General features: G+C 30.3%; 1 pseudogene; it reads left to right on the top strand.

The window, feature by feature from the left end:
- LOC120079133 (cellulose synthase-like protein G2) overlaps positions 1-21,994 on the top strand; it is a 48,845-nt pseudogene that overhangs the window by 13,174 nt on the left and 13,677 nt on the right.

The following is a 21,994-nucleotide window of genomic DNA, read 5'->3' as shown; positions in this document are numbered from 1 at the left end:
CCAAACTAGATATTAAAATTTGATAGACTAAATTCCTATTCTTATAAGAGTGTTTGGGTGCTAAGTTAGTTACTATAGTAGGGTTATTTTAGTTTGTGGGTTATAACAATTTGTAGATTATAATTAGCATGTGTCTGGGTGTAGAGACTATTTGGTTTTGATAGAAAATAGTAAACATTGTAAGAAAGAGAGGAATAAAAGATGAGTGAGAAATAGTAAACACATTAACAAAGTGGGATTTGAAATGGTAATAATATGATTGATTATAAATTATAATAATTGGAAACACTAATGATTATAATTGAAACGCTAAACATGGAGTTAACTGTAATAGTACAATCCAACCACTTGATGTTTTGGGTCCTAAAGACTGCATAAGGATCATTTAGTTTAAGGTTTTATAGATGTTTGGGAATAAAAATATATCAGAGAATAAGATGTTTGAGAATAAAATGAGAATAAATAAAATGATTATATTTGATTGTGCATGAACAATGTTATATTAAATTTTATAAATAAAAATTATATTTGTATTTAATTTATGAAATTAAGCATGTCAATCTTATATAGTTTTAATATATTAATTAATTAAACAACAAATATCATTCAATATATTGATAAAAATTAATTAATTAATAATCAATAATAAATTTAATTATAAATATTTGAAAATTAAATCATTTATAATTAAAATTAATCAAATAATATATTTAATTAATTGTCTTCATCACATTTATAATTAATTAAGTTCAATATTAGTAATTTAAGGAACTAGATTTTAATAAATAATGTATCTATATTATATTAAAATGGGCTATAGGGGAGAATTTTCTTCTTCCTTTTTTCTCCTTACATATTTTTTATAATTCCCTTCTTGCCCTCAATAGTTCTTCAAATTATTTAGGTGGCTCTTCAACTCATGTAGTAGTTCATGTGTCTCTTGATGTTAAAGGGACACAACTATTGTTTAGGTGGACCTTCAATCCATGTAGTAATTCATGTGTATGTTGATATTAGAGGGACATGACTATTTGGGTTTGATGATGATAAGACACAACTCTTCCATGGTGAATATCTAGGTGTATGTTGTACCTATAAAATTAAAAAAATTGATGACCAATGCATTCATTGTCATTGCAAAATTTTAAATTCCACAAAAAATTCAGAAGCAAAATCTTTAAGAAAAAAAAAATGATGGAGACTAAAATTTTTTTGTTCTCCAAATGAAAATGTTTTACCAAAGTTAATGAAGAGGTACCATTATCATCATTTTTCTTTCTTTCTTTATTTATTTTATCACCCCTAAATTGTTTTGAGGAAGTTTTTGAAGTCAAATATTTGCCTTGAAGTTGTTATTCCATTGGAAGAAACAAAAAAATAAATAGAATATATGAGATAAGATTTATATTTAAATGAAAAGTTGTGAATAAATAAATTGGGTTTCACAGTCTAATTAACCATCTATTTGTTGTTCTAAGATTGTCACAAATTTTATTTGGAATGATAATCGAAACCCGAGACCAAAAGAGATTTTGATACATTGTTGACGATTTTGTTGATATTGGTTTGCTTTTTATATAAAAGTTTTTTTTCCATAGATATAAGGATATGGTGAGAGATGTTAGAAATTTAAGGAATATCATATAAGAATTGATTTAATTCTTTTAATTCTAATTTTGTAATTCTTAAATTTAAATTCTATCTCATTCCTAATCTAATCCTATTTTATTACTTTATGGTTAGTCTATTTTAATTAATTTTTAATTTTTAATTTTATAAAAAATCTTACTAACTCATTTAATTTTGTTTAGGTTTTTGTTTTTGTTTTTGTTTTTGTTTTTTTTTTTTTTTTGCATGAAGATGAAAAAAGAGGAAGAAGAGAGATTATGTAATTAGTTTTACTCAATTTTTGTTTTTCAATTTATTTGTGTCTAATTGCAACGGGCTTATATTTTTTTTAATTACTTTTTAATCTATTTGTAATCCATTTAGATACATTTTTAGATACAGTGATCCACCATAATAAAGTTCATTATATTCATAAATATCTTCGACCACAATTGTGAGGAATAATGGAGAAAAAATGGAAAAGATTGAAGTATCTAGATGACATAAGAAAATTAGATAAGGAGGAGATATAGAAAGGATTTGAGAAAATTAAAGGAAGATACAAATGTGAAATTAAAATTGTAAGGTTTTTGGAGAAAAATATATTTAATGTTATACTTTAAAAATTATAAATGAAGCATCTATTTTACCTTTCAAAAAAGATCTATTTTCCATTTCAAATATAAAACAATATCAAAATTGTTATAGTTTTTTTTTTTATAACCACGAGATATTTTTTTTCCAAAAAATTAGTTTTATTTTTGGTGTGATTTTAATATAAAAAACCTCAAAAAGATCTATTTAAAAAACCAACAAAATCTTTAAAACTAAAATAATAATAGTAATAATCAGCCTAAGAACTATATTTTTTTACGCTCAATCATCATTATTATACAATGAATAAATATATCCGAATATGTTAGAATAATTTACACCATTTATTATTTTTAAAAAATTAAAAATTACATTCTTTTTATTCATGAACAACCGATGAAATATTTGAAAATTAGGCTTTCATAAATAGTAACAAATAATACAAACTTAAATAATTTTAACATAATTAATATTTCAAACTAAATAATTACAAAAATAGGGTTTTTTTAGTGAAATTTATAATTGGCATAAAATAAAATTTCAATCTTCATTACAAAATTCATAAACATGTGCATAGCACGTAATTTCTTTCTTGTACTATATTAAAAGGGGCAAAATAGGGAGAATCTTGACTCCCCATTTTGCGGAGAATCTTTGATTCTCCATTTTGCCTTTACTTCTTCTCAAAATTCCACTTTTGCCCTTTCTCCCTTAATTTCCCTTATTGCTCTTCACCTAAATTTTTGTAAACCCTCACTTTTTGCTCTTCAAATACTCTTTCATTATAAAACCTCTCAACTCCTTCATTTTAAAACCTTTCAAGTATAACTAGTTCTTTATATAACACGATGGAAACCTTTTATGAATAAGAACTTTCATAAAATTAATTTGTTGCATGGTGATTTCTTCGTTAAAAGTTGTTGAATCCCAAAAATGATGTTCAAGATTTCTAAAAAGGTTAGTGGTCGTTTCACTTAGTTTCATAATTTTGAAAATTTCGATCATGGGCAGGGATGAATGACCATTGGATTCACATACCATTCATCTATTACATGATTTCTTCAAATTTTCTTACTCTATCATTATGCTAAAAATTTCCACGGATCTTAAAATTTGTGTAAAATGAGGATTTTCGTGGATTTGATCCTTTTTTCTTTGGCAAAAGTACACTATGAATAAATTATTTGTAATTTGTGATCATGTTATGAAGATTATGTTGAGGCTTGATTTGACTGGTTTTTATTTATTGAAATATAGACTTTTAATAAGATTGTTTTTTAGATTAAACTTTTATATTTTGTTTAAATCTTTGATATATTTATAAGTTGTCATGTTAGAAAATCTGTCGCATTTGCAGATTTCTAATTTATATCTTTTGCAAAGATATATTACTCCTTGTTGATATTTATGCAATCCCCGAAGTTCTCGCTCAAATGCTTAAAAAGGTATAATTTTTTTTTTTATTCATTTATACACATAAAATATATGTAAATTATTATGTCCTTAAATTTTGGATTTAAAGGGCAATTTAAAGGGTATTATGATATTTTGATATACAATTTTGTGAATTTTTTAATTCAGGTTGTGAGCTTTATACATATGTTTGTTCATCTTCATTTGTAGTTTTTGGTATATTGTTAAGCTGAGGCTTTATAGTTATTGATATGTTTTATTGTTTTTTCATTTGTAATTTGAGATATTTTCAATTGATATTCATATTGTAAAGAGAAAAAAGAAAGTTGGTTGAGATGATGGAGAAAAAAATAAAGAGAAAGTAACGGTATTTGGAAAAATAGAGAATGTAAAAATTCATATAATTTTATTATTAAAAGTAAAATCATCCATTGATTTTCCGTCTCTATAATCTCATAATTTTAGGGTATTTGTTAACAAAATTAAATATTACTATTTAGTCATGAAAAAAATCCATCATAATAATTTAACATATCTATAAATTTTATAATAATCTATTGGTATATTGTGTAGTAAATCATATTTATTTATTATTATTATCCGGTCATGAACAAGTTTCAACTTATTAATATTATTATTCAAAATAAAATATTAATTTATATCAATTGTCTTAATTAATCCTTTTTAGAATCAAGCCATTGAAATTAAAGGTTTTTTTTTTTAAAGATTTTAGATGAAGATTATTTTATTATAAAAATTCAACCGACAGGCTTGAGAATCCATTAATTTATTTAATATTATTATTTCAACCCTCGATCTTTTTTTTTTTTTTGTTAAATCTTTTGTTACTTTTTTTTTAGATTTTTAGCCATGGAAGTTAAGGTTTTTTTTTTTCTTTTCAATAGTCAGCCTAGAGAATCATTAATTTATTTAATGTTATTGTTTCAACTCTAATATATATATATATATATATATATATATATATATATATATATATATATATATATATATATATATATATATATATTAAATCTTTCATTTGTATCAATTGTTTTTTTTAGACTTCTAACCATTAGAATTTATTTTTATTGGATTTTAATTAGATGAAGATTTATTTGATTATGAAAAGTCAACCTGCAACTAAATTCATTAATTTATTTTTCTCCATATATCAGTAATGTTATTATTTCAATTCTGAATATTTAGACACTTTTGCTTAACTTTTTATATTCCATTTTCCCTTTTCAAATTTCTATTTTGTTTTAATGATAGTTTTCATTCTTCTATTTTTCATTCAATAATGTAAATTTTCTTATATTTGTTTTCCACGACATAAATTTACAAATACGTTAAAATATTTTTAAACTTTCTTAAACTAACGAAATAGAATGACCTTATAATTTTATTCAATTAGGTATTATATTATTCAAAATTTAGGGCACGTATATCAAATGATTATTGTAGACAATTTAAATAAAATACAATGAAAAAAAAGAGACTTTGATGGAAGTTGGAGGTTTTATAAAAATAAATAAATAAACAATAGAGTTTTTTCCCCTTTTGATCTAAAAAAAATCCACTTAAACAAGGGCTTCATTTAAAATTATATAAAAACTTCTTTTATTTGTTTATTTCTCTCCTAAAGTCACTATCTTCCAACAACTATAAAAGAATTTCTTCATGAAATAATAATTAAGATAGGTTATTACGTCACTTTTATATAAATTTATTTCAGAACTTTATCTGTATTATATTTTAATTTTATTCTTCCATATATTTTTATATGTTTTTCTCTGTTTATAGTCTTAAATTTCATATCAACTATTTAAATTTTAAAGTGAAAAATGAATTATAAGTATATTAATTCGAAAAATGTATTTACCTTTAAAAATTATCTAAAAAATTTCAACAACATTAAAAATATCTCAAATCCATTGTCGATTAACTTGAGAATAAAAATATATAATTTTTTATACTATTTTTAAATTACTTCTTTTCATGTCAAATATTTACGAATTAAACTCAATGAATGTTGGATCAAAATTTTATTTTAAAAAAACCATTAAATTAAAATTTAAAATTTATTCAAAACATTTATGTGAAAAAAAATGCAAGCCACGTGCATAGTATATGTCTCCCCACTAATTATATAAAAAAGTGAAAAAATGAGATTAAAATATGATATGTTAATAAAAGAAATACTAAAAAGAGTTTTATAAATATGATACGTTAATGATGAATGATGTAATAAAAATTAATCATGATAAGTAATTAACTGTAATCAACAACAATAGTATGTTCTAGGATCAAATTCAAATTAATCTTAATAAATAATTGTTTGATTACAATAAAAATAATAAACAATCAATTTCCCTTATTTTATTGAAAAATAAATTTTTGTACAACTAAGATATCGTTTGGTAACCATTTCGTTTTTCGTTTTTTTTTTTTTAAATTAAGCCTATTTCCTCCTCGTTTCTTACCATAACTTGCATCGTACTTAACAATTGTTAAATTTTTAGCCAGATTCTAAAAAGATAAACAAATTATTAAAAGCTACTTTTCTTTTTAGTTTTCAAAATTTGGCTTGGTTTTTTAAACCTTATGTAAAAAATAGATAATGAATAAAGAAATGAAAATAGTGTCTTCCGGCTTAATTTTCAAAACCAATATATTTAAGATATTGTTAGCTAATTAATTAATAATTTATATATATATATATATAATTGCATTTGTTTAATAAAATTTTATTATAAAAATAAGCTAAGTAAAGATTTTAATAGAATATTATTGATTTATTGAAATAAATATTTATATTAATTTTGTTAAATTAATATTAATTAAATAAATAACTACCATTAAAATGAAATTATATATAAAATGAAAAAGAGAACAAAAAGGAAAAAGAAAAAACTCTCAGTTTTGAAAATTAAAAAAAAAAAAAAAATCTTGTAGGTAAAAAAGAGGATGCCTAATAATAGTTTATTCCTCGACAAAATTTTGAAAACCATGAAACAAATATAGATTTTAAATGTCTATATCAATTTCATCTAGAAAAATCTTCAACTAAACGACTTCATAATATTTAATAAAAACAATAATTAAAAAAGAATTAAGAGTATAAAAACCAAAAGAAAATAAACATAAAAGTATTTTGGAAACGTAAAATTGGATGTCCTATAGGCTATAACTACAAGGCATGAAAGAGATTTAAATTGAACCATGGTGTGGACATTTCAGCTGACAACATCGTGTTTATACGTGAGGACGAAATTTTGCCATAAATGTTTTCTTAATCCATAATAATTCACCCTAATAATTGAATGTGAACAAAGACACACTTCTTTGGAGAAGCCACTTTTAATACGTTTGTATTTTCGATCCATTTATTATTATTATTTTTTCCTTCTTTTTCTTTTCCTTTTTTTTTTTTTATATAAAATTATACGTTGAAGTAAAACTATTTTGAAAATATTTTGAGTTAAAAAATTATACTTTTAAGTTAAAAGTAATTCTTTTACTTACACATGTTTGTAAACGTAGTTTATCTTATTACCATTATCGTTATCGTTATCGTTTATGATCAATCACATCGGTTATTATAACGATAATAGTAATTATATTGTGATAGATTAATAACTCTTCTATTGTAACAGTAACAGTATCTATTACAATAACAGAAACGATAATGGTAACGATACGATATTTTCTAGTAGATCCCACATAATTTTCAAACGTAAACAGATTGATCACCTTCAACCTTGCAATTAGATTGTGTTTGTTGATTACGGGTTTGGCTATTGGTCACACATTTCATTTCAATTACGGACTATAGGTAAACAACAACAGACATAATTAAATGGGGCACACTTTCCAGATTATGATTGATGGATTACGTTTCTCCAAAAATAAACGTGGCCTAATATTTAAACAAATATTTTTTAAAAACTAATCCTTAAACTATTTGAATGATATTTGAAAAAAAGAAAAAGGAAAAGAAGTTTCTTATCCATAAGTTTTGGGTCTAATTTCTATTTTAGTCTATAAGCTATTGAATGTTATAATTTTACTAATAAAATTTGAATTTAATTTTCATTCTGTTTCTAGATTTCAAATTTTTGCATTTTTACTTTTGAGTTTTGAGTTCAAATTTCACTTGTAAGTTTCAACATTTTACAACTTTACCTCCAAATTTTTTTTAATGCTCATTTCGATTTTTGACATTAACTTTTAGTGAAACTAGTTTGTAAACATTAACATTAAGAATCAATTAGAAAATTAGTGAAATTGTATTTAATTATATTTCTTGTAATTCTTTTTAATTAATTAATAAATATTAACATTAACAACAATTTAGAAACAAAACTCATGGGTAAAATATAACATTTTAAAATATAGAGATTAAATAGTAATGTAATTCAAAATTTAGAAGTAAAAATGTAACATTTTAAATCTATAGACTAAATAGAAACTACAAGAAGGTATTTTATTTTGATAAAAGTATAATTGAGTGAACCTGAAGTTTTTTAAATTGTGGTTTTTGGATATCGAGATAATGTATAAGAAAATGAAAATGAAAGTAGAAAAGATCTTGGAGAAAGAAAAGGTTGGAGATGAATTCTTGAATGGAGAAGAAGAGCGTATGACTTTCAATCAATGGACCAAATCCTTTACTAATCAACATCATCCCACTGTCATTCAGGTGTGAATTTTAAAATTTTCATTTCGACATAATAATAATAATAATAATAATAATAATAATAATAATAATAATAATAATTTTTTGTCTATAAAGCTAATCACATGCATCATATTTTCCTCGTGGAAATTTATGTATGGGAGGTATTACTGGATAGTGGAAAAATAGAGACATTAATGTGTTGGACCCATGGAGAAACACACAATGATGAAATATATATATATACACACACATATACACATGTTTACATGAAAATATGAGAGTTGGCTACAAAAAAATATCAAAGAGAAAAGTCCAAGTTAGACGGCAATTGAAGGTTTCTTGCGGCAGAAGTTCAATTCTTTGTTTTTCCAAGAATTATATGTTCCTTTGTTTTTGATGTAGTCCATGTGAGATAGTGAGGGTATTTGAGAGCAAGTATTATCTTGATTTTTGGGTGTTTTCTCTTAATCGTTAATTTCAAGATATCAAGTTGTAATATAGGGAATCAAATAATTCGTGGTTAACTATTTGGATAGAGATTTGTAGCATGAGTTTTGGAGCCACTGCAATCTTCATCATAGTAAAACTTATAGTTGCAGAAGACTGGATGTAGTTTTGAGTCTGGGGTGAATCAGTATATTTTTGTGTCATTCTTTTTTCCATTCTCTTTATTATTTGTCAATGTTATGATCATTAACCTTTTTTGGTTCTAACTTGTGGAAGTGTGAAATTTAGATATAATTTAGTTTTTTTGCATTTTATTTACATCTAAATATAGATTCCCAAGCAGTGGTATTAGAGCTTTTGGTCAGGAGTCACGGGGTTATCAAAGCCAAGAGGTTTCGAGGGAATTGTGAAATTTGTTGGAAAAAAAATTTGGGTATTGGAAGATGCTGTTTTGAGGATTTCTTAACTTACAAGAAATTGCATAACACTGAAGATTGGGAGAACCTGAATGAAGAAGCAGTTGCAATCATTAAGATGTGTTTGTTAATAAATGTTGCTAGTCTTGTAGCCAATGAGATTAATGCAGCGAAGTTGATAGAAGTAATAACCTAAATGATCTGTAGTAGATGGATAAGGTTGGATACCTTATCCTGGTGGCACTACGAATACAACCACTTTGTAGATGTTACAATTATTGTAAAGTACTACAAATGATCAGATCCTGATCGTTTATGTGAAGACATGAGAGCGGAAGTATTCTATAGAAAAAGTTTGTATAAGACCGAACCACGAAATGAATAATCTTTCTATATAACACCCTTACTAGAAGAGACTTTCATTTCACTAGGATGACCATAGGTGACTTGACCTAATCCTTAGTGAGTTGTGAACTCCTGTTTATGAGGGCAATCCATTGATTTGCATGGGTGAGAGTGGCTTTGTTAGCCGACTCAACAAGCCTACCATTTTGGGACATGTCCGAGTAGGGAGCTGGGAACACAACTACATAAGATGGAATTCACTCATTCCCGTCCTTAAGAAAAGTGGATAAGTTGCTCCCTTAATAGCTGATTCTGGGTCTTGAACATTGAGGCCTCAACCTCTCACTAGCCCAAGAGGTGTTAATTTATATTTGGACTATAAATTGTTTGTTCATTAGAGGAATCAGTGGTACTTAAGAAGTTAGAGGTAACTATAAGGGTAAAACGTAATTTGATCCAGTTGTAGTTATGAGCAATTTGTAAAGGATCGATGCACTATTGATTGGTTATATCCATGGACACAAAAATATATCTACAGTGTGAAGAGTGCAACTATCGGTCTTTAGAGGAGTGACCGATAGTTAATGAAGATTGATTAATTTAATTAAAAAGTTTAATTAATTAATCTCATATAAGTGAAAATTAATTAATTTCATATCAGTGGAAATTAATTAATCTCATATCAGTGGAGCTTCTAATTTATAAGTCCATAAGGTCCCCTTGCTAGCTCACTAAAGGATAGATAAGAAGAATGATTTGAATTGTTCAATTTAATTGATGGAATAACATATTAATGAGATTAATATGATATAGTTAATTATAGATGTGATCTATAATTAAGATTGAAATATTTGAATAAAATTCATATTGGGATTGGTGTCCTAATTCTCCCGAAGTCTCGTAGTTTGTAATCTATACACATTGTTATGAATAAAATAAGAGTTATTTAATTTGGCATTTACTCATATCCAATAAACAAAGTTCCATGGTTATTATATGTAAACTTAAGCATATATATGAGATATACAAGTGAATCATGCCTTAAGTGATAACCTAAATAGGTCTGTAGTATAAGGATTAAGGAGGGATACCTGATCCTGGTGACACTACGAATATGACCTGCTTTGTAGAGGTTCGCAAGTGTTGTGAACTACTACAGATGGTAGATCCTGACCATTCATGTGGAGACATGCGAGTAGAGGTGTCCTATACAAAGATTTTGTATAAGACCGAACCACGAGATGATTCGTCTTTATATATAATGTCGTTGATATTGGAGACTTACTATCTCACCTAAACGACCATAGGTGACATGACCTCAATCCTGAGTGTTTTGGGAGCTCTTGCCTTTGAGGGCGGTCCTTTGATTAGTATGGGTGAGAATGCCCAGATTGCCAACTCAACATGCTTACTTTTTTTAGGATTTGTCTGATTTAGGAGTTAGGAACTCAGTTACATAAGATAGAATTCACTCCTTCCCTGAAGCAGGGATAAATAAATAGATTTCTCCTTTAAGGTCTGATTCCGGGGCTTGAATATAGTAGCCACAGCTTCACTTTGGAAGAGATGACTCAGTCATAGTAGGACTATGACTTATATTCATTAGAGGGATTAGTGGTACTTAAGGAGTTAGATGTAACTACGAGGGCATAACGGTTATTAACCCAGTCGTACTTACGAGCGCTCTATGAAAGGTTATCGCACTGTTGATTGGTTGATATGGACACATAATATATCCGTAGTAAGAAGAGTTCAACTGATGGTCTTTAGTGGAGTGTCTGGCAATTAATAAATGGTGGATCCTGTGACTAAAGAGTTTAGTCAGTTATTCACGTACCGTTGGAGCTTCGAGCTACAGGTCCATAAGGTCCCCTTGGTAGCTCAATAGATTCAAGTTGAGGATCAGTTCTTGGTGTTGATTTGAAATGTCCAAACTGACAAGAGGTAATTCGATTATATATGATATGATTGGTGTGATGTATGAGATACATCAAGTGGAGGATTAATGTAAATGAGATTTATATTAAGTACCATGAAATAGAAAAAAAACTATGGTTTATATGTTTCATGAGATGAAATATTAAAATTATAGGTTATAAATATAATGTAGTAAGTTGGTTATCATATATATTTATAATAATATTAATTATTAGATAATTATATCTTTTTCTCTAATAACCAATTGAGTGAGTGGTTATTGGTGGTTTCACGGTAACCGTGAGATAAAAGAAAAAATATTTTCCTAAATTTAGTAGTTGATGATTGAGATTTTCCATTCTCAGAAATTACTCACGGTTGGCTATCAAGTGAATGAGATTTATTAAATGACAGCTGAAGAGAGACTAAACGATTGTAGAGTGACACTACACGATACTTCGCTCATCTGGCCTTTAGCTAAACGATCGTGGAGCTTTTGCTAAAAAATCGTAGAGCATTTGTTAAACGATTGGGCATCATCTATACGATAGACCTTTTCCATCTCCCACTTGCTCAATCATTTACACGATTGTTCCTCCAGTCTCTTCCTCAAACCAAGTCCACATAGAGCCCACACTTTTGGATTCTCACACCGAGAATAACAAGGTAGCCATTGTGGTAGTGTCGTACTCAACTCAACATAGTTCGAGGTATTTGGAGGCTATTCGCTGTGTTAGTGGTCTTGGAGATCGCTGAGTTCATGGACGCTGTGATAGTGCTGTGGTGCGGTCGAAGTGTTTGAGCTTTCGTAATTGCTGTCTTGCTGTTTGAACGAGCATTCATGATCGAGGGTGTTTGAAGATGAGTCTTCAAAGGTATGTTAATTTTTCCCTTGATCTTATTAAAAGCATATTGTAATTTTGTTTTATGCGTAACTTGTATGTATCCGTTTCTATACGGATGAGTCTTCAAAGGATTGTAATTGTTGTTGTTCATATACGGATGAAATTTGGAACGATCATTCCACTGCTCATGGAAATCCTCATGTCCGATTTCCTTCAATTCAAATATTAAATTCTTATGAATTAGATTCGTGAATAATTACTAATTAATTTTTAGAGGTCAAGGCAAATAAACATGTGATGTTTATTTATTAATCAATCAACTATATATATTAAATTAGATTTAATATATATGCTTATTTAATCAATTTGTTAATTAATTAATTAAATATTATTTAATTAATTGAGCTTACGGGTAAATTGATAAGGACTTGTTCTCCATAGAAATATCCCTTTATGGCCAAGTTAGGGAATAAAATTTCATTGTGAAAAACCCTAGTCTCCAATCTAGATTTCCTCTCGACCATTCTCTATTATTCTTCTTCCTCCAGGGTGATAGAGACCACTCTTTTACCCTTGGATCCTAGAGAATAACAAGGTTGTACTTGCGACGGTGTCCCTTGTTCGTTGAAGAAAAGTTCGTGAGAAGACAGAGAGGAAAACGTGAAGAGTTCAAAATTCGACAAAGGTTTGTTGCTTAATCCCTTTATTTATTCTTTTAAAGCATGCTTCCTATAATGTTTATCCATTATTATTTCTGTTTTATTTGATGTTTTTGTTTCTTTAAAACTTGAAAAACAAAATACAAGGTGATTTCACGCGTCCTTGGGAATTCGATTCCCTTCAATTGGTACCAAAGTCAATTCTTGAAATTTTGTTTTTTGGTTTTTGTAAACAAAAGAAAAAAATAGAGAACATGATGGGTGCTATTGTGTACTGTTTTCATGAGATGAGTACTGTAAATTTCATTTGGGTATTTTTGGCTTAATAGATGTTTTCGGTATTTGGCACATAGACTTGCTTTACTTGATTTGGTTATGTAAGCGCCCTTTTTTTTGGCATTTTTACTGTAAATCGAGTAAGTCCGTGTGGTTTGTGGAAAAAGTTGTTGTGAAAAGAACCTGGGAAAACAAACGCGAAACAAGAAAAAACAGAAAGAAACTATACAATGCAGTTCGATTTTTCAGGGACAACTTTTACAAATTTGTTGATACCAGAGTTCTAACTATTGGATTGTGCTGAAATTTGATTAGTATGTTTAGGACACCTAGGGTCTTATTTTAAACGTTTGGTCTGAGGGAACTTTTATCAAAGAGTACCTATGAGCGGAAGCAAGATCATACTAAATTCATTATGACAGAAAAACAAGCATTCACAAATATACATACAAGTTGCATTTCAGAACAAATTACGACATGCTTTCAACAAATAAATACAAAGGAACAGACTCACCTTTGAAGAACTTTTCTTCTGTTTATCTCTCGCTTTCGCTTGGATCAACACCTCTCGCTGTCGCTACAACACCAAGCCAATCGTCTACCTAAATCTCTCGTTGTCACTCAGCAAATGAATAGTCTTCTACACGAACGAACAAGCAGTAACTTGGACACCACCACTTAGTGACCTTGGTATTCTTGGAGTGAGAATCTAGGAGGTGTGGGCTCCGTTGGATTTGGGAGAGGGAAGGAGGAAAGAATGATCGTATTCAATGACCAAGCAAGTGGGAGAGTTTAGAGTCTATCGTATAGACTAATGCTTGATCGTTTAGAAAAATTGCACGATTGCTTAGGTAATGTGGGTCTGATCGTTTAGACGATCATCTAGTGAATCTTGCTTAGGCACATGATCGTTTAGGAAACAGCGCGTGTTCACGATCGTTTAGGAAAATACTTTGAGCTGTCGTGTAGGCTCTCATGAGTTAAGGATAGGCAGCATACAATTATCAAGCGATACAATGATTCATTTCCAAAATGAGAACAATTGTCATTTTATCCATTAGTTATGAAAAACTGAATGAAACCTCCCACTTTCACGTACGGTTAAGGAGAAAACTACCAACAATTATCTCATAATTGATTTAATTATAAATAAATATAATAACTAACTTATCATATTATATTTATAATCTATAGTTTTCATATCACATCATATGTAACATTTAAACCATAGTTCTTTTCTCCTCTACTTGATATAAATCATATTTATATCCATTTCCTCTAATTAATGTATCTGATACATCATGTCAATTTTATCATATATAACTGAACCAATTTAATCATATCATATATAATCAAACTCCCTTTTGTCAATTTGAACACTTCAAACTGACCCAAAAATTGATTCTCAACTTGAATTCATTGAGCTACCAAGGGGACCTTATAGACCTATAGCTTGAAGCTTCAACTGTATGTGAATAGCTGATTAAACTCTTTAGCCACGAGATCCACCATTCGTTAACTGGCATACACTCCACTAAAGACCGGTAGCTGCACTCTTCTCACCACAGATATATTTCTGTGTCCATCGGATATAACCAGTCAATAGTACGATAAGCCTTCACAGATGCTCGTAAGTACAACTAGGCTAATTTACCGTTTTACCTGTCACATCCCGCCCCAGACCACCTTCTTAGCCTAGAGAATGGCGTGACTGCAGCAATTATCAACCCTTAGGCTGACACTTACTGCCTAAAAACTCTTACGGAATAACTCTGATACCAAATACAAATTATATGCAACGGGACGGCTGTAGGCCCACAATTTATTAACTTAGAAACTTAATAGAGTCATTACAACACTAGATTTACAAGTCCCAAAACCCACAAACCCTAGTCCTTATATGAACAATAGTAACATGTGTACAATATTAACTGTAACCACCTAACAAACGGTTACAAGTCTTTTGGTCCTTTAGTGGCAGAGCAGATACTGAGCTGTCTTCAGAGGATTTGACTGCTACCTGTGGGGGGAAAAAACATTGAAAACGGGGTGAGCTTACGCCCAGTGAGTGACCGAGAAAACATAATAAATTCTCATGCATAATTTCAGAAAATAGTTTTATCTGAAATATAAACTTTTGCAGCATAAATATTTTCCAAGCGTAAATTATATAAAGCTATTTTAAACATAAAACAGTAAAATCATTTCTCAAATCAAAGTACTATAAAGTTGGTAAAATAATCCCAACACCAACTACTAGTCCAGGGAGAACCCTTTTGCTCAATCTCTGACTTTATTCACCTGTGGTCACACTAAGTACCTTCACACATTAGGTACTACTGCTCAGATACCTTCTCCTTGTACTTCAGTATCGAGCTACTCAGATACCTTCTCCAACGTACTTCAGTATCCCGTTGGCTTGGTACCTTCTCAAACGTACTTCAGTACCAATAGATACCTTCTCCTTGTACTTCAGTATCTAGTTGGGTGGATGCCTTCTCCTTGTACTTCGGCATCGCATTTTACCAAAACTATTTATAAACAACTTTTCTCTTTAAAGCATGTATAGTATAACACATATACAACATGGCTTTAAAGATGGTAACGCATGCTAGATAAAATCAATACATATACATATGTAAATAGTTTTTCAACAATAGGCAAGCGTTCACAACACAATTCAGATCTTGCTTGGAAACCACTTTATAAAACTAGTAGGCATGAGAATCATTTTCGCAAATATGCTTTCTGTAAAACGTTTGTATTCAAATAGTTTAACAACTTTTTAGTTCGAAAACATTTTAGCCACTCACCTCGAACTCTTAGGAACTTTTCACTCTAATAGCTCCTCGGGTCCCTTTTTCACCCCTAGAATCCATATTCAAATTGCAACTTAGATTACTTATAGTTCCAAATCTTATTTGGAAATACTTCATTATACAAACTTATTCTAAAATGTCTTAGGAATCTTACCCTAAACTTTCAGCTCAGAATTCCTCGTGGTTTGGCCGGAATCTCAAAATCTTCAAGACTGGCCCAGACTGATATGACAGTCTGACCCTTCTGTCTTCTTCTCAACCTTCAGCCCAGTTTCTTTGAGCCTTTTCTTCCAGCAGTCCTACTCTAAAAACTAGACTTTCAGAGCTTTCAGATGGCTTTGGAATCATTCCAAACGCATGAGTAGATTGGAAGATCTCCTCATCCAAAATTGACACATTCCTCTGAACCCTCACTGCCCTCTACTTTTTCTATGAAATTTATGATTTTTGTGTGATTTGAAAATGAAATCCCAACTCCCTAATTATAGGCGTTCAAATTGCTCGTGGGATTGACAGCACCTACTTTGCTACATGGCCAAATGTTTAATCCTCCCTTTATCAATGTAAGCTGACTTCACCTTGGTTCAATGTGTTTTTCTCAAACGCATCCAACACAATTTCTTAGGGTTTAAGATTTTCTCTTAATTGGACACCTAGATTTTAATTGACGTTTGCCCTTACGTCTTCAAGCTTTGTTTGTATTCAAATTAGGGTTTTTACATGCATAATCCACCCCAACGCGTCCAAATACATCGTTCAGAAGGTTGCTCGGTCGTTCAATGCATAGGCGAGGCGTGGGCGTGACGTTCGAATCAGACAAAGTAAGGCTAACACATAGGCACTCTCGCTCTTTCCGCTCTCGGCAGTGTCGCTCTCACTCACTTTCTCACTGGTCTCGCTCTCTCCAGCAATCTCGTTGGTCAGCTCTCTCCAATCTCGCTCTCCCAATCTCGCTCTCTCCAGCTTTCTCTCCAACTTTTCTTTCCACTCTCGCTCTCTCCAGCTTTCTCGATGGTCTCGCTTTCTCCCATCTTCTATCCAATCTCGCTCTCTCTTATTTCTTCTCCAATCTTGCTGGTCTCGATCTCAATGATCTCGCTCTCTCCATCTTTAGCTACTATGACAAATATTCCCCGTATATATATATATTTTACCCGTTTACTCACCACTTAATGATATTTTTACATGGATCTTCCAGGATAATTCCAAAATAATATTTTCTATATTTTTCCTTAATTTTTCATACTTAGCCGTATTCTTCCCCGAATTTTCCAAACTCAATCTTTATATTATTCCACATTAATTCCACGTACTTAATTTCTATATTTATTCCCACTTAATATTTTTCCCCAACTTTTCTAATATTATTTTCTCCTTTCAAATCTCCATTCTTTCTTTCACCAATCATACTAACTGTTTTCTACAACCTATTTATTATACAAATTTCATTACAATTTTACCAATTAAAGCTCAACTTAAATTATTCAAGGAAAATCTACTTAACACTTAGAAATTTCCTTCCCCCTTAACTTAGGATTTAACTTTTACTTAGTTAATTCTTTTTATCACTTGCTTAAGTAAGGAAAATAGAAATTCGGGTTTCACATTACCCCTATAGTTACATCTACCTCCTTAAGTACCACTGATCCCTCTAATGAACAATATCTCATAGTCCTACTATGAGTGGACACCTCTCGGACCATGAGAAGGTGTATGGCACCATATCGTTCAAGCCCCGGAATCAGCCCTTATGGGAGCAATCTATCTACTTATCCTTGCTTCGAGGAAGAAGTGAATTCCATCTTCTGTAGCTGAGTTCCCAGCTCCCCAATCAGATGAATCCCTAAAGTGGTAGGTTTGAGTCAGCAATCAGGCCACTCGCACCCATGCAAATCAAAGGACTGCCCTCAAAGGTAGGAGTTCCCAACTCACTCAGGATTAAGGTCATGTTACCTATGGTCATCCTAGTGAAGTGAAGTCTCTGTCAGGAACGATGTTATATAACAAGACTAAAGCACTTCTTGGTCTAATCTTATACAAACTCTTTTGTATAGGACACCCCCGCTCGCATGTCTCTACATGAATGATCAGGATCAAACCATCTGTAGCACATCACAACACTTGTAACAATCTACAAAGTGGGCCGCATCCATATGTCACTAGGATAAGGTTTCCCTCCTATATCCATATACTAAGACCATTTTGATTATCACTTAAGGCATGATCCACTTGTATGTCTCCACATACATGCTTAAGTTACAATGACAATCAGGGATCTTAGTTTATTGGTTTGTGGTAAAGAAAATAAAGCATCTCATCTTTCATAGACAATAGTGAAGAAAATATCTCATATTATTACATCATAAGCGTTTGTTCAATCCAATGTTTACAAACTACAGGACCCAACGAGAGTAATGGGCATCATCCCAACAGGATCGTCGTTTTGAGTTCTTATTTATCCATCGTCACCACCAAACATAAGCAACTTTTTTCTATTTTGTTTTAGAATTTTCTAAAATCTAGGGTTTTAGATTTTATTTGTTTAAAATTATAATTCGATTATATTAATTTAATTATTTTATTAGGATGCCAAATATCGGTCTATTAATTATTTTTATATAATTGAATGTGCATGAGATGTATGTTTATATATATGATTTATATCTTGCATATTGTATGTCATATAGATTTAAAATCCCACTTTAGGATAAACATGTTTCATGCATCCTTTTAATATAAGTGTTATATTATGTTTGCATGACTAATTAAGCATGCTCATGCATCATACTAGAATATTTGTTATATAGTATGATAGCACGTGAATTGATTCATTAATGACAATACTAATTGTTATATTGTTTAATGAAAATGAAAATGAACTTTGCATTGAGCATGACATTACTTAGATTAATATAAATGTTATATTTAATCAATGTCATAAAATGCAAATTTATAGATTTTATTTTTCATTATTTTAGAATGGTTATAAATATAATGAAATTAGAATTAAAATCTATAATCAAGAGTTGCATGCGAACATAGGTCCAAATTAATTTTAAATGGTTTAAAATTAATTCATCTAGATTTATGTTAAACGCATTTATAATGAGATTAGAAATAGGTTAATCTTTTAATTTGTTTTAATAGGATTAAAATGAACTCCATTAAAAGATTAAATTTATAAAATAATTGCTCATAAGGGACCTATGTCTTAGGAACATTCTATCTAGAAGGGGTATTTAAGCTGACGAAAATGAAACACCTCCACCTGGGAACCGACCTGGAAGGTAAATTAGAAAAATATTTTATAAGCATGCAATAAGTGGTTCATTTTTTTAAAGAGTTTAATAAATGAAACTACATATTGTAAAAATAATCAATATAAGTGTTATATTGAACAAATTAACAAGGACTTAATTAAAATAAAATAGTCGGATTTTACTAAGTTAATAAACCCATCTTTTGCAAAACACTTAGTGGGAGGAAAAAAAATATATGATATATCGTTTTTCTACTCATGTTCTCCCTAAAAGTTCACAATGCGAGATTCATGCTCTTGTCACAATCGCACCGTCGTAAGGGACTTGAGGCGATTATGCGACACTTGTTCTCGCCCTTGAACAAGTCAACTAAACCAAATCCAAATAGTCGATGGCACAATGAGCGTTTCTCACAACCTCCACCCCTATTCTTGAGAAAAGATTTTAGAAAACGGGTTTAGAAGAAAAAAATTTCACAAACGTTTGAAAACATGATTAAGAAATGAAGATTAGTCGTACGACTAGAAAACAATAAGCAACAACACGAGTTTATAGCATACAACTCACTAGTATGAAGATATGATGATTAATCTTCCCCCCATATAGTGGATTCTTAACAAAAACACATTCGCTACCCTTGCATATGGAAATGGGCGAGCGGTCATATACTAAGAAAAGTACATTAAAAGTAAACTACCTAGCAAAAGGAAATACATAGGATGAAAGCATGGTAAAAAGGACTAGAGGCGGACATGCGGCCATAGGCAACATGCCCTAGACAAGCATGACCATGACACCCTCAATGCACCCTTCCTTAGGAAGGTATTTGCAGGGTCAATATTAAGGTGAATGGAGAAAGTGTTAATAGTAAGGGGAAGAAGGACGTGTATTAACACATCCTATGGCCTCCTTCATTGGTTTGAAATTTCATCTCCATGCTCGACTTTGTGACGCCTTAGGATCGTCCCCCTTAGGAAGGTGTTTGCATGGAAAGAGACATATCAAACTCCAGAAATGGATAAGATCGATATAATCAATTGCATCAGTTATGTTCTTCCCTAAAGTAGATTGGTTGGGGTGGGGCTATAGGGTTGAAAATGAAGGGTTACATTTATAAGAAAGCATTAAAGCAGTAAAGATTTCTGGACCAAATTAATGATGATAAAATATTATAGGAAGAAAAGTTATTTTGGTGTAATGTTTGATTGAGAATGTCTCAATTCAGTGAAGGAGTAACTGTTCACCCCAAGGTGACACTTATTCTACTTCACTGAAGTATCATTGCAAAATAAAGTAATATTGATTTCACTATTTAGTTTTTGCTAAACCGATTGGATAAAAATGATTTTTTGCATAAGTGTATAAAATAAATGATTTGTTTTGTATAAGCAAATATGACTAGCGAAGTAATCTTCTTGCTTGGAACTGCTAAATTAAATGGTGATAACTATGCACAATGGAAAAATACAATCAATACGGCCTGACGAACAGCCAAGGGAAAGGCCAACATCTACATTCTAGCTAGCTTATCTGAAGTATTGGCCAAGAAGCATGAAGTCATGGTCTGGAGATCATGGAGTCTCTACAGGAGATGTTTGGCCAACCGACCACTAATCTCAGGCATGATGCTTTAAAGTCCATTTTAATGCTCGTATGCCAAAAAAAGGGTGTCTATCAAGGAGCATGTCCTTGACATGATGGTCCATTTCAACATGGTAGAAATGAATGGTGCTGTCATAGACGAAGCAAGTCAAATTAGCTTTATGAGACTCTTCCAAAGAGTTATCTCCAATTCCGTAGTAATGCGGTTATGAATTAGATTAAGTACAACCTTACCACTCTCCTAAACAAGCTTCAGACTTATAAGTCCTTGATGAAAGTCAAGGGAAATGACGGAGAGGCAAACACTACCACTTCTTCAAAAAATTTCCATAGAGGTTAAACCTCTGGGACCAAGTCATTGTCTTCTTCCTCATCCTCCAAGAAGTGGAAGAAGAAGAAATGTGGTAAAAGAAAGAATAAAGCCAATCCACTTGCTGCCACCCAAAAAGGGAAAAAGATCAAAGGTGTAAAAGGAAATTGTTTCCATTGCAACTAGGATAGGCATTGAAAATGGATCTGCCCAGTTTATTTGGCTAAGAAGAGAAGAAAAAAAATGATAAATATGATTTACTTGTTTTTAAAACGTGCTTAGTGGAACATGATAGCAATACCTGGATATTTAGAAGCCACTAACAATGTTTGCACTTCTTTATAGGAAAGTAATTCCTAGAGACAGCTCGAGGCTAGGGAGATGACTCTCAGGATAGGAATAGGCGGTAATCTCAACTGTAGCAGTATGGAGCATTAAGTTACTTTTTTTTTAATTATAAATTCATATTGTTGGACAATGTGTATTTTATTCCAAACTTTAAAAGGAACTTGATTTCAATATCTTATTTACTAGAACATTCTTATAATATATCGTATCGTGATAAAGCATTTGTCTCTAAAAATGATGTTGAAATATGTTCAACAAAAAATGAAAGCAACTTATATGTACTAAGACTGTTAGTATCTAAAATACTCCATAATTGTTGAAATGTTCATACTTCAAAAGAAGGAAAGTTTCTCCAAAAGAAAACACTCATCTTTGACATCTAAGACTAGGTCACGTTAATCTCAATAGGATTGAGAAATTGGTTAAGAATGAACTTCTAATCAAGTTAGAAGAA

This window comes from Benincasa hispida, chromosome 1 (genome assembly GCF_027475165.1).
Source record: "Benincasa hispida cultivar pf3 chromosome 1, pf3_genome.v1.1, whole genome shotgun sequence".
In the NCBI taxonomy this organism is placed as follows: Eukaryota; Viridiplantae; Streptophyta; class Magnoliopsida; order Cucurbitales; family Cucurbitaceae; genus Benincasa; species Benincasa hispida.
This window is presented reverse-complemented; position numbering and strand designations above follow the sequence as displayed.